We start from the raw sequence: 13,048 nt of genomic DNA on the forward strand, positions 1-13,048 counted from the left end.
CACAACATTTGCAATTTTGAGTACGACGTTTCGCTGGTAATTATATCCAGCATCATCCGGCGATTTGCCAGAACAGTGAAGCCCTCCACTTGCTCCCGGTCTTAAATAGAGCAGCAGGGTGACGTCATCAGCGTTATGCCACTGGGTAATTTGCCGAGCTGAGCCAGAACCAACTCGTGAAAGTGGCCTCACACAAGACACCTGAATGTGGCTCGGGCGCCAATCAATGGCAGGACGTGGGGGTGAACTCGTTTAATGCATTGAGCGAGACGTCCGCGGCACGGCTCGGGTTGTTGCAGTGGAAAAAAAACCCCAACATGGCTCCTACTTAGCCACGCCAGGCTCGTTCGCTATAGAAACCATAAACTCTCATTAACCCCCCCCCCACCCCACTTTGCACAAGGGCGCAGAAGTGTGGTCACCACATCTACGGCTCCATATAAGGAAACAGGTGGAGTTCTACACAAATCTGGCTGTCGCCTGATGAAGCTAGTTGTAATTACTGGCGAAACGTCGTACTCAGATTGTAAATGTTGTGGCTTGGCTCTCCAACACACCGGTATGCTGTACTAGTATACTACACTATACTATACACTACTACACTACACTATACACTGCACTATACACTACACTATACACTAGTGCTGTACTAGTGACGAATTGGCCACGTTCTGTTTACGTGACAAACCTTACTATTTGGCTGTGTCGGGTGGTGGCGGGTTTTAACGACACATTTATATATTTGCACGATCTAACCCAAAATTAAAACAATTGTTTGTTTACTTACCAGCTAAGGCGCACTGATCTATACAATAGCTTTTTTTCAGAAGCGACCTGGCTATCACAAACGACAGCTCAACGAAGTGGCTCATCGTCGTGTGGAAGTGTATTGCAGCCAAATAACTCTGAACGCGCGACCTCGCTCCTAAATGTGGAGGGAAAACCCAGAGGATCCACGCGACCACGGGGAGAGAGAGACACCGCAAACTCCAAATATATAGCAGCAGGCATCGCCAGGGGCGGGGTTGAAGCCACGACCTCCTGTAGACCAGGCGAGGTGGTTAACATCTCCTAGCCACCGTGATGGTGATGAGAGAGAGACACGCAAACTCTAAATATACAGCAGCAGGCATCGCCAGGGGCGGGGTTGAAGCCACGACCTCCTGTAGACCAGGCGAGGTGGTTAACATCTCCTAGCCACCGTGATGGTGATGAGAGAGAGACACGCAAACTCTAAATATACAGCAGCAGGCATCGTCAGGGGCGGGATTGAAGCCACGACCTCCTGTAGACCAGGCGAGGTAGTTAACATCTCCTAGCCACCGTGATGGTGATGAGAGAGAGACACCGCAAACTCGAAATATACAGCAGCAGGCATCGTCAGGGGCGGGATTGAAGCCACGACCTCCTGTATACCAGGCGAGGTGGTTAACATCTCGCCACGGCAGTATGTGAGGGGTGCGTGTCTGGTGAGTTGTGTCGGGTGAGTATTAGGTTGAAGATCAGGTGAGTTTCAGGTGAGTTGTCATGCCACCCAGTTCATAGGATGGGCTGCACTCTTGTTGACATGTCAATGGGCAGCATATGAATGCATGGGTTGTTGTTGTTGTATTTGAACCACGGATTTAACTCTTTGCATGTTTATTTTGACGCGTATGTAGGATGAACAATAACAGGAAAATGTAAAGTGTTTTGTTCGTAAAAATGGAAGGAACAGGAAAGAGAGGAAGACCTCACGGAGAATGATTTGACGGCGACGTAAGAGAGATTGGTGTCGGAAAGTTGCGTGCACCACTCGAGCACATTGGCACAACAAGACAGAGCAAAGTGGAAACAAATGACGCAATGTGCAGCGATGATGTTTTATTCTTGTGTTGTTTCCCACAAGCGTGCTCCTTGCTAAACACGTGCTCTTGCGATGCTGCATCGGTGCAGGCGCACAAACACAAAGAGCTCACGAACGACTCCATCACAACATTTAATTCAATTCATTCTTCTAATGCGTTTGCTTTACAGGCAACCGTGGACACAGTCGTCGGGTAAAACAACTCAACGCGTTCATCAAACGACACTGTGTGGCTTGAACAAGGCAAGTGTTGGACGTCCGTGTAAAAGAGCTTGATAGCTAATCGGATTTCTCCCGGGTAAATACAGATTCTGATTCTGATGCAATGGGCGACATTTCGGGTCAATGGCCCTTCATCAGCACATCGCGTAGAGCGGCGTCCTTTGTTGCAAGGCCCGTGGGCCACTGGCGGCCCCCGACAATCCACAGCGAGTGAGGACACACGGCAAGACACAACGAGTGAGGACACACGGCAAGACACAACGAGTGAGGACACACGGCAAGACACAACGAGTTTCACGCGCTGTAGGCTTTCGCGACCAATGTCATCCATAAGAGGTGTTTTGGGTGAGATCGCGTGAATATATAAATGTGTCGTTAAACCCGCAACCACCCAACACACACAACTGGTAAGGTTTATCATGTACAGATAACTTGCCGATTCGTCACTAGTACAGCACTAACCGGTGTGTTGGAGAGAAAATACACAGCATTTACAGGTGCTGGGTGGTGGCGGGTTTAACGACAACTTTACGCGATTTAACCCATAAAAACCCTCTCTTATGAATACACAGCGAGTGAGAACACCTCACATTATCATCATCGTGCTGCTGTCAAACCCCCAATGGTTTCAAATGTGTGGTGGCCTTCACACTGATGATGGCTTATCGGCTATAGTGTCCCTCCCCTCCCCACCTTTGAAAATTAGTGAAGAACACCGGGGTAGAGCCTCGATCTCTCTGCTCTCTCTATCCATGTGCCATCGCTTGAAACGTCGCCTATTATATATCTTTCCGGCTAAGGCCGCACCGTAATTGCTGATTGTGCTCAGATGTTTTTGTTTGTTACTCCTTCCCAGAGACACGATGACAGCCATGAGAGACGCGTGATATTCAGTGTGTCCACCGGATTTGCCCAAACAGCATGCGCACAACGATTACTGAGATTTCCTCTCCACGCGTCCCAATTTAACGAAGCAAATGAAGACGTATACATATATAAACGTGTACACATCCCACACGGATGAGTTCTTCTTCACCGGATGTTTGTTTTTCGCGCGTCGCATCGCAGCCGTGCGCGCGTCCAATCGTTGTTTTATTTCTGCTCGGGAGAATTCAGCAGGAATGAGGTTATAATGACAATCGCGGTGCCATTTGATTTGTCCAGGAAAACATCGCCGAGTGTCAGCACTCTCAGTAGCGGCCGTGCATTCAGATGTCGCAGCCCTTCACCTTCGCGATAGGAAAGGCCGCAGTACCTGGGGAGGGGGGTGGAACCTACCCATATACGAGGGGGCTGACACGTGTCCGCACAGGTATTGGAGGTGACGTGGGGGGAGCGGTGGTGCAGCGGTTAGCGCAGCTAAGCTGACGAAACAGACGACCCCGTGTTGGATTTACGCTCACGGCCACCAGCGTCAGCGACGATTATCTGGACCGGTCCTGGGCCTCCCCGAGGTCGACTCAGCCTCAAATGAGCACCTGGTGCGATGGTGGAAACATCGCCACGGGGGAGACAAAGGCGGCCGGGCGTGGTGCTGGCCACCCACACCCTCGTGTGCCGTTCCGGCTGTCATAGGTGCTCCCCAAAAGCACTTGCCTCAACAGTCTGCTAAGGATATACCGGAGACCTTTGGCTTTGAAGTGACGTGACCGAGCGGTAGCGCCTTCGCTGCCTGTTGCAGAAGTTCACGGTTCGAATCGAGTGGCCGTGCTGATCACTGCTGCGGTAGTGCAGGAACCGCAATGACGACTACGCGCCGTCTGCTTCACAGTGGACGTGAAAGCCATCTGGCTACCATGAGAGGTTCGTTCATGAGGCTATTCACATATACAAACACAGAGACAATTTCAACCGAGAAAATGGATTCTGGCTTAGCAATCATTGGAAGAATTTTAATTGATTGTGTTCACGCTTACGGTGACTTTCAGACCGCATTCCATTTTCTGCTCCCCCCTCCTCTTTTCCGAACATAGATGGACTCGTCCATCTGGCAAACAGCCAAATCGCTGTCCATGGTGCTGACGTTAGGAAAAACAGCCACTTTTTTTTTGCTGTGGATTTCACACTTGTGGATTTCACACTTGATGATGATTGCTTGTGTTGCAGTCGAAACGTCGTGAGGATTTTTATTGTTTTATGTTTGTACTATTTTATTGTTTCCCTTCTACGTGACTTTACCGGAAGAACCAAGAATATAATGTTAAAGATCCTGTTACGTCATTCGCAAAGAGTGGGTCCACTGTGTGGCTGGCGTCCTGGCCCAAATCTCCATCGCAATATTCTCCTGCTGCTGCACAAAACTTGGCAGGACCCTCCTGAGAAAAGCGCCACGAGGTTCACAAAGAATGTTCGCGGAGTCGCGATGTCCCCGTGGACATCAACATTTGGACTTTGATGGTCCACGGTGATCGAACCGGACTGGCAGCAGCAGCAGCACGCGCGCGCGCGCGCGCAGCAGCAGCAGCAGCAGCACGCACGCGCGCAGCAGCCTCTGCCACATCCACACCGTCCCGCACAGCACCGCGACACTTTCCTTTGAAGGCGACGCCCGCTTCGACAGAAAATTGAACTGCGGCGAGACGTGACTGGGGGGGCGGGCACTGCGATCGATGCGTCCCTCTCCGCTTTGAATCACGCGCCCGAGCGCTGAGTTGGTTTAGCACTGAGCCTAGTGCTGGGTTGGTTTAGCACTGAGCCGAGCGCTGGGTTGGTTTAGCACTGAGCCGAGCGCTGGGTTGGTTTAGCACTGAGCCGAGCGCTGGGATGGTTTAGCACTGAGCCTAGCGCTGGGTTGGTTTAGCACTGAGCCGAGCGCTGGGTTGGTTTAGCACTGAGCCTAGCGCTGGGTTGGTTTAGCACTGAGCCGAGCGCTGGGTTGGTTTAGCACTGAACCTAGCGCTGGGATGGTTTAGCACTGAGCCTAGCGCTGGGATGGTTTAGCACTGAGCCTAGCGCTGGGTTGGTTTAGCACTGAGCCGAGCGCTGGGTTGGTTTAGCACTGAGCCTAGCGCTGGGATGGTTTAGCACTGAGCCTAGCGCTGGGTTGGTTTAGCACTGAGCCGAGCGCTGGGATGGTTTAGCACTGAGCCTAGCGCTGGGATGGTTTAGCACTGAGCCGAGCGCTGGGATGGTTGAGCACTGAGCCTAGCGCTGAGTTGGTTGGCTGGAGCTGTAAGGGTCCGCCGCCGGCTGGCTCGAATCCGCGGGGTCGCGCGGCTCGATAGCCGCGGTCAAATAGAAGAGACGGCACCGGCTGTGCAACACGCGGTGCGTGAAGATTGGATGTCGACGGCGGTGGGTGGCAATTCCTCCGTTGCACTTGAAAGTGTGGGGCCACGTGGAGTCCCCAGCGGTGTCGTTCGCTCTGTCGCCGTGCACGTTTCGGTTGTAATCGGAGTGTCACACCACCCCCCGTGGGTTGGTGCATTGTGTCAGTGAAGATTGCCTTGATAAACCCATTGCAAGAATAGTAGTAATATTAATAGTAACAATATGAATAGTAACAATATTAATAGTAACAATATTCAGAATCATCATAATCTTTATTTAGACTGCAGCAGGAGGAGGAATCCGATGAGCTATGAAGCTCTTTATCACACATGTCCAGTATGGGCGGCTCAGAAATAATACTAATAATTGATAAGTTCACATCTGTGGAGCTATGTAATGTATTTGTTTCCAAAAGTTTACCCTTAATAGTCCTGTCGGCGTCACGTCGCGAGACAAAGTTCCCATTCCAGGATCTCTCGCGGCGCTCCGTGTTGGGCAGCAGAAATCGCCGAGTGACCTCTGAGATCCCACCAGAGTAGCGTCCTTCCAGGGTGTTACTTCTCAGCGATGGAGTTGATGAAAATCAATTGCAGAAACACATTTGACGTGTTGGGGTTTTTGTTGTTGTTATGAAGTCATTTGGGATGAAACCATCGACTCACACTCCACCTGAGGATCCACTTTGCTCGCAGGCAGCTGCCTCGAGGGATTGGAACCCAGGAGCTCAGCAGTGACCTCTGACCTCTGAGCCACCTCCTGCCGACCTCTCTCGCAGCTGCGCTGTCCTCGTCACCGTGCTGCCACACGTGTCTCACCATGCACTGCACTTGTACAAGGGGGAAGGCGCAGCCGTGCAATTGCTCGCTCGCGCCGCTGTTGGCGGAAGGGCTTCCACTAGAGGGAGCTCTGGAGAGCTTCTAGAGAGCCCTTCTCGAGGGTATTTGGCCTACTCTTCCACGCCGCTCAGCCACACATGTTGGATGAGGTAGGGGAACCCAGACTTGACCCCGTCGCCACGCGCAGCCTGACGATCATCGTGGACGCCTGTTAAAAAAAGTGCTTCATAGCTCATCGAATTCCTACGGAATGAATGAAAAAAAAACCTCATTCTGACTGCGAAGAACCCAGTTAGACTTCCGGGTGGAAGGTGGTGAGTGAGTTCAACTGGGAGATGGAATGGGACGAGCGACTTCTGGATTGCAAGTGCGGGGTGCCGACCGTGAGGGCGCGCGTGACGGCGTCACGTGACAAGAGTGTGACAGGAGCGTGACAGCGTCACCGTGACAGGAGTGTGACGGGAGCGTGACAGCGTCACCGTGACAGGAGTGTGACGGGAGTGTGACAGCGTCACCGTGACAGGAGTGTGACGGGAGTGTGACGGGAGTGTGACAGGTTCGTGGCCGCTCACCAACGGGGTGAGTCGAAAAAGAATAAAGTAAAATAAACACATTTTACCAGCTACGGCATCACTGAGTGTAAAGCTGTTTTTTTGTCAGAAGTAACATGGCCACAAATGACAGCTCAACGAAGTGGACATTTATAGAAGCCACGTAATTTGAACGCACGACTTTTCTAAATGTGGAGGGAGCAACCGGAGGACCCGGAGAGAAATACACGCGACCACGGGGAGAGAGAGAGACACGCAAACTCCAAATATACAGCAGCAGGCGTCAGGGTCGGGATCGAACCCACGACCTCCTGTATACCAGGCGAGGTAGTCAACATCTCACCGCCGTGGTCTGTGATGAATGAGCGTTCGACCAGTCGTGTGATGTGCATATTTTGATTTTATTTCGCACCGCACGTAGCTAACCTGCGTGAATTGGAGGTGCCATTAAAAAGTTACGAGTTCGAGTACTTGTTTAGTAAGCTATATACACACACAGTATCTGACGGTCACATACTGTATATATTCACTCCGACCAATGAACCGCTCACAACCAGTGAAGTATTTCCGCACGATGTAAACGTCGTGTTATGTTGATATTCACATATCCGACCTTTATACGTCTGTGCCCGTATCTCCAGTCCCCAGCGAGTCGGATGTACGGCACGTGGTTATCATTGCTGTCATGTTTTGTTGGTATCCGATGCTGCTGCTGCTTCCTCTGCCAATTGCGCCCTAGACGCCCGTGAAAATGAGGCGTTTCGTCTCGTCGGAATTTGCCAGTAAAACCGTTTCAATTAAAAATGCAATCAGAAGTATTATTATCAACAGCAGCTGCCGCTGCTGCTGCTACAACATCATCATATCAACCATCATCATCACCACCACCACTATTACCATCGTCATTGTTACGTGAAACACCCAATGTAAGAAGATCCCGGGGTTTGATATTCCACGAAGTTCATGGTAAAGTCACGTAGTTAAAAAATGAAATAAAAATTAATAAAAATAAATGTTTACCCCGAACTCTCAATACTCTGATATTGCACTGTTTTTGAGTTGTACGCCTTCTGGTGTCATCTGGCCCTACACCAATGGGGACTAGGCTCTAAAGAAAGCCGTCTCGGGTGTGGGCCAATCAACTTCAAGGACAGTGCATATTATTATCCTTATCAGAGTTGCTTCTTTTTGTTTGCTTTATTGACTACTTGTGTTGTGGTCATTGCAAACATGAGATGCCTTGAATAAAGGTGTCAGTTTTGTACCAGTTAAAAGGGTAAAAACCTACCATAATAAAAATAAAATATAGAACTCATGGCCCCACCCTAACTCGCATCCGCTGCACAAACCATGCCAGCAGCAGATGCGGATACCTGATGGTGCACAAATGGAAAACAAATACAACTCTCCAGTAGCAGTGGTGTGGCGACTGCGGTTATCCAGAACCGACCGTCCACCGCGTGATCACGACGCAAGGCCAAGATCAACAAAGACGTAGGAGACATCGCAGCGATGATGCACTCCGCGGCTCCTGACACGGGTTCATCTGGGCCTGACCACCTGCGTGTGAAATGACAGCTGTTGCTCTTCATCGACATCAGCAGCCATACGGAAGAAGAAGAATAATCATCATAGCAACCATCATCATCAGCACCACGATTACCATCGTCATTATAATCACGCCACGATCGATACAGCCAATTCCATATCTCCCGGCAACGTGGAGCGAAACGTCGGACACGGTGCCGAACGACACGCGGTAACGACCCGGAACATAAAAAAAACAGCGCAGAACCACGCAGCAGCATACAGCACGAGGAGCAGCAGAATACAGCAGCAGCAGCAGCATACAGCATACAGCAGCAGCATACAGCATACAGCAGCAGCATACAGCAGCAGCACACAGCAGCAGCATTCAGCATACAGCAGCAGCAGCATACAGCAGCATACAGCAGCAGCAGCATACAGCAGCAGCATACAGCAGCAGCAGCATACAGCATACAGCAGCAGCAGCATACAGCATCATCTTACAGCAGCAGCAGCACGAACCGCAGTGGCTTCTCACGCAGCAGCAGCAGCGGCGGCGGTGTTGTTGTTGTCAATGTCCACGGTGTCATCCGCTCATCGTCCCATGGAGAGGCCTCGCTCCCCGTCCACGAGAATTCGCGACGCCCCCCTCTTGCTCAGCGGCACTCCCCGCGCAAGGAGGGCGACACGGCTCGTGAATATTTCAGAGCGTCCCTGTTGTCCTGGAGGGGAGAGGAGAGAGGGGAGTCGCTTCCCTGACCGAGGGGAGCGATTAGGAGCGAAGCCGCAGAGAGAGAGAGGCGCCGCCATCTGCCGTTAATTAGCAGAAGTCTATAAATAGAGAGGTGGTGGTGGGGGGTGGTGGTGGTGGTGGGGGGAGGTGGTGGTGGGGGGTGGTGGTGGTGGTGGGGGGTGGTGGTGGTGGGGGGTGGTGGTGGTGGTGGGGGGTGGTGGTGGTGGGGGGTGGTGGTGGTGGTGGGGGGAGGTGGTGGTGGGGGGTGGTGGTGGTGGTGGGGGGTGGTGGTGGGGGGTGGTGGTGGTGGTGGGGGGTGGTGGTGGGGGGTGGAGGGTGGTGGTGGTGGTGGTGGCGGGGGGGTGGTGGTGGTGGCGGGGGTGGTGGTGGGGGGGGGTGGTGATGGCGGGGGGGGGTGGGGGTGGTGGGGGGGGTGGTGGGGTGGTGGTGGGGGGTGGTTGTGGGTCAACGCGTCGGGGTTTGAACCTTTGACGGGAGAATCGCCGCTCGATGCCCGCGCTGTCCATCGCTCCGGGGTTGGGGTCAAGCGGTGTGAGGCGCCTGGGGGCAGGCTGGGGGTGAGGGGGGTGAGAGGGGTGCCTTGCCCCCCACCCGCACACGCGCCCTGTTGGCCATCGCTACGAGTTGTGGACCCCTTAACAACCACCGCTATGTTACTATTCGACATCAGTGTAAAAAGGACAAAGCACTTCTTCAAAGAACGGTTTCAATTAATCTTTATGTTAACGCTTTCATTTACGTTCCACGTTTTATTTTAATTTCGTTATCGCAGTCACGTAACGATGCCAAGAGGCACTGCTACGGAGGCTGTAGAGGCTGCATGTTGCGAAGACGGAGCGCCCCCAACAGCGTTAGATGTCCGAGACCGTGAGCGTCACCGCCACGTGGATGAGGGCGAGAGGAGCCGCGATCTTGGGTTGGAGTGATTGTGCCATTATTAGTCAGCCGCAAGGATTTCACCAGCATAGGAATTGGGTGTCAATGTGCTGCCTCATGTTATCATCGTCATCATCGTCGTCGTCGTCGGTCGGTCTTGATCGATCCACTGCTGCATGAAGGCCTCCCCAAGCGGTCCCCAGGCAGAGTAGGACTGCTTCAAACATCACTCTTAGGTTTTTTCGGTAAAGTCACGTAGGTAAAAAATAAATAATAAAGATAAATAATAAAAATAATAGAAAAATTATAGAAATAAAATAATTCTTATTTTTTCTATTATTTATATTATTTATCTTTATTATTTATTTTTTACCAACGTGACTTCACCGAAAAAACCTAAGAGTATGAATTATTGCAGTCACGAAAGCTTCAAATCTAGAATTATGTTTATTTTTATTTTACCAGGTAAGGCGCACTGAGCTGTTTAGCTCTTTGTGAGAAACGACCTGGCCACGAATGACAACTCAGCGAGGTGGCGTCTCGTGTGGACACGGACGCTGGAGCGACAGAATCGGCTGGCGTGCAGAAACTCATTCGGATGATCCCATTGCGAGACCGTGGGCGATGGTGAGAGCGTGGGAAGATCTTCATCCGGCGGTGTGGACTGACTATGCCTGACGATGATGATGATGATAGATAGCATGACTGTGTGAATGTATTCTTGAGCAGGCAGTGGCGGCATGGGTTAGTGCGCAGCGCTACGCACCCGGGCACCTGGGGTTACGGAATCGTGGTTGCGAGATGTTAACTACCTCGCCTGGTATACAGGGGGACGTGCGTTTGATCCCAACCCTGACGCCTGCTGTACATTTTGAGTTTTCGTGTCTCTCTCCCTCCACGTGGTCGCGTGGATTTTTCTCCGGGTCCTTCGGCATTTCCCCTCCACACGATACGCCACTTAGTTGGGCTCTCGTTTGTGATAGCCAGGTCGCGTCTTCAAACAAGAGCTACTCTATGCAGCTCAATGGGCTTCATCTGATATAAAAATTTGTTTTAGTTTAGTTCAGCTTTGCTGTCAGTCCTCTAGGCGTGACGGCCGCTGCATATTCTCGCAGCGGGAGGCCCGGCTCCCTTCCACGGGACGAGCGCAAATGAGATTTGACAACCGCGGGACGTCATTAGGAGCGGAGCCTTTGGGGCCGTCCATAAATGACGTCACGCACCTAGGGGGGGGGGTCAGACATTTGTGACGATGTGTGACGAGAAGGGGGGGGTGCGAAATGTGACGTCACATAAAAATGCGCAACTTTAAATCAATATAGAATTGTTATAACAACACTCCTACAACATCAGAGTGCAGGGCCACATTAAATACGCACTACAATGGCAATAGTTTAAAGCGATTTGAAGGATGTTTTGTTTTCAAAATGGAAACATGGTTTTGGGGGGGGGGGGGGGCAGAGCTTTGTGACGTCATATTTGAGGGCGGGTCTGACTTTTTGTGACGCCGTGTGACGAGGGGGAGAGGAGGGTCAAAAATCGTCCAAAATTGCGTGACGTCATTTATGAACGACCCCTTTCGCGACATTTGAAGTGCGTTTCTCGGTGAGTTGCTCGACGGCCCGGTGCTGCATCCGTCGGTGAATCTGTTTCGCCCTCCACATTCAGCCTTCCGTGAACTGTATCGCGGTCGCAGCAATCTACGCGGCCCTCGCTTTGCAAAATCGTCGTTCATCACCGGCAGCGTCGATCGATCCACTGCCCGCCGGAACGATCGTTCCCCCGACGGGGTCGCTATCCGTCGGTGCTGTGGCGGCGGCGAAGTCCATCTCGCTCCCGCACGGTGAGCTCCTCTCCACGCGCCATCACGGTGGTCGCCCTCTTCGGCACGGTCGTTTCCACTGACTGCCATTCCGTCACGGGTCAATCCGCGACCATCGCTTCTGGTGGTGGTGTCCCTGAACCAAGCCCTTGTCATTTTCTTCGCGGTCAATGCGATGCCTCTAATTTGCATGTTTTCTGAGCCGTGTGTTCCTGTCTCTCCGTCTCTCAGTGGAATGACCGGCGTGCATCGCTGTGCTTTTTGTGCACTTTTCAGCTTTTGTTCCGTGTTCTTTGTCAGACGCCACGTGTCTGTTCAGTCAACTTATATTGTAATTTATTTTGCACCGTACGTAGCCAACGGTGCTAATCCGCGGTGCGGGGAAAGACAACAAACTAAACACAAACATCCGTTTATAAATAAATACGTTTTCAAGCTAGATTATTTCAAAGTGCGTAGCTCCAGTGGCTTCCTAATATCGGAAGGAAAAGCGTTCCAGACGGACACAGAAGCGCATCAAGCATGCGATGCAGTGACCACCTTTGTTCAATGACCAGCCAAAAGCCGCTGCGAGGATGACCGCAGTTCACGTGGTGATGGTGGTTTATGTTCCTTGACGAGATCAGCGAGATAATGTGTGGTTCATTAGTGGCGAGCAATTTGTGTAAACACATTCCTGCAGAGGGAGCTGGTAGGAACGTTGGGTTGCTCGGTCAATGGCCAGGGTCAACTGCGGCGTGGTGTATTCCGCAAATATTCCCGACTGTGAGGGCGGGCACAAGCCGGCGTGAGTAGGTTAAACGTTGAGTTTAATAAGGGCACCACGGGGTGACCAGCCCCTCCCCACCCAGCCCCACCCAGCCCCTCCCCTTCCCACCCAGCCCCTCCCCACCCTCCCCTCTCCACCCAGCCCCACCCCTCCCATTTTTGGATGCACGACGGACGGACGGACACAATAATCCCCTGTGGGCAGGTGGAACCAGGTGGTTCCTACCAGTATAAGTGCGGCCTGCCACTGTATTGGTGCGCAGCCAGAAGCCAATGCAGCTCAGCGAGCACCGGACAGACACGCTGGCATCTTGCAGTACCCAGAATGATGCAGGCCAAATATGTTGTACACGCTGCAGCTTGGTAATGTTTTTGCCAGACGTCCCGTAGAGTATTCATTCGCAATAATCGAGCCCTGTCGATGCTATGTTACACGCCACCGTGTTGGCTAAATTACGACTCAATAGCGATCGAATGTGTCGTAGAGCCCTGATGTGCACATTGCAGGACCTGACACCGTATTGCACGTGGCGATCAAACGGCACATTCCGCATGAGCGTGACGCCGAGGCTCTTT

The sequence above is a fragment of the Lampetra planeri genome, chromosome 49 (assembly GCF_965212315.1).
Source record: "Lampetra planeri chromosome 49, kcLamPlan1.2.h2, whole genome shotgun sequence".
NCBI classification, from domain to species: domain Eukaryota; kingdom Metazoa; phylum Chordata; class Hyperoartia; order Petromyzontiformes; family Petromyzontidae; genus Lampetra; species Lampetra planeri.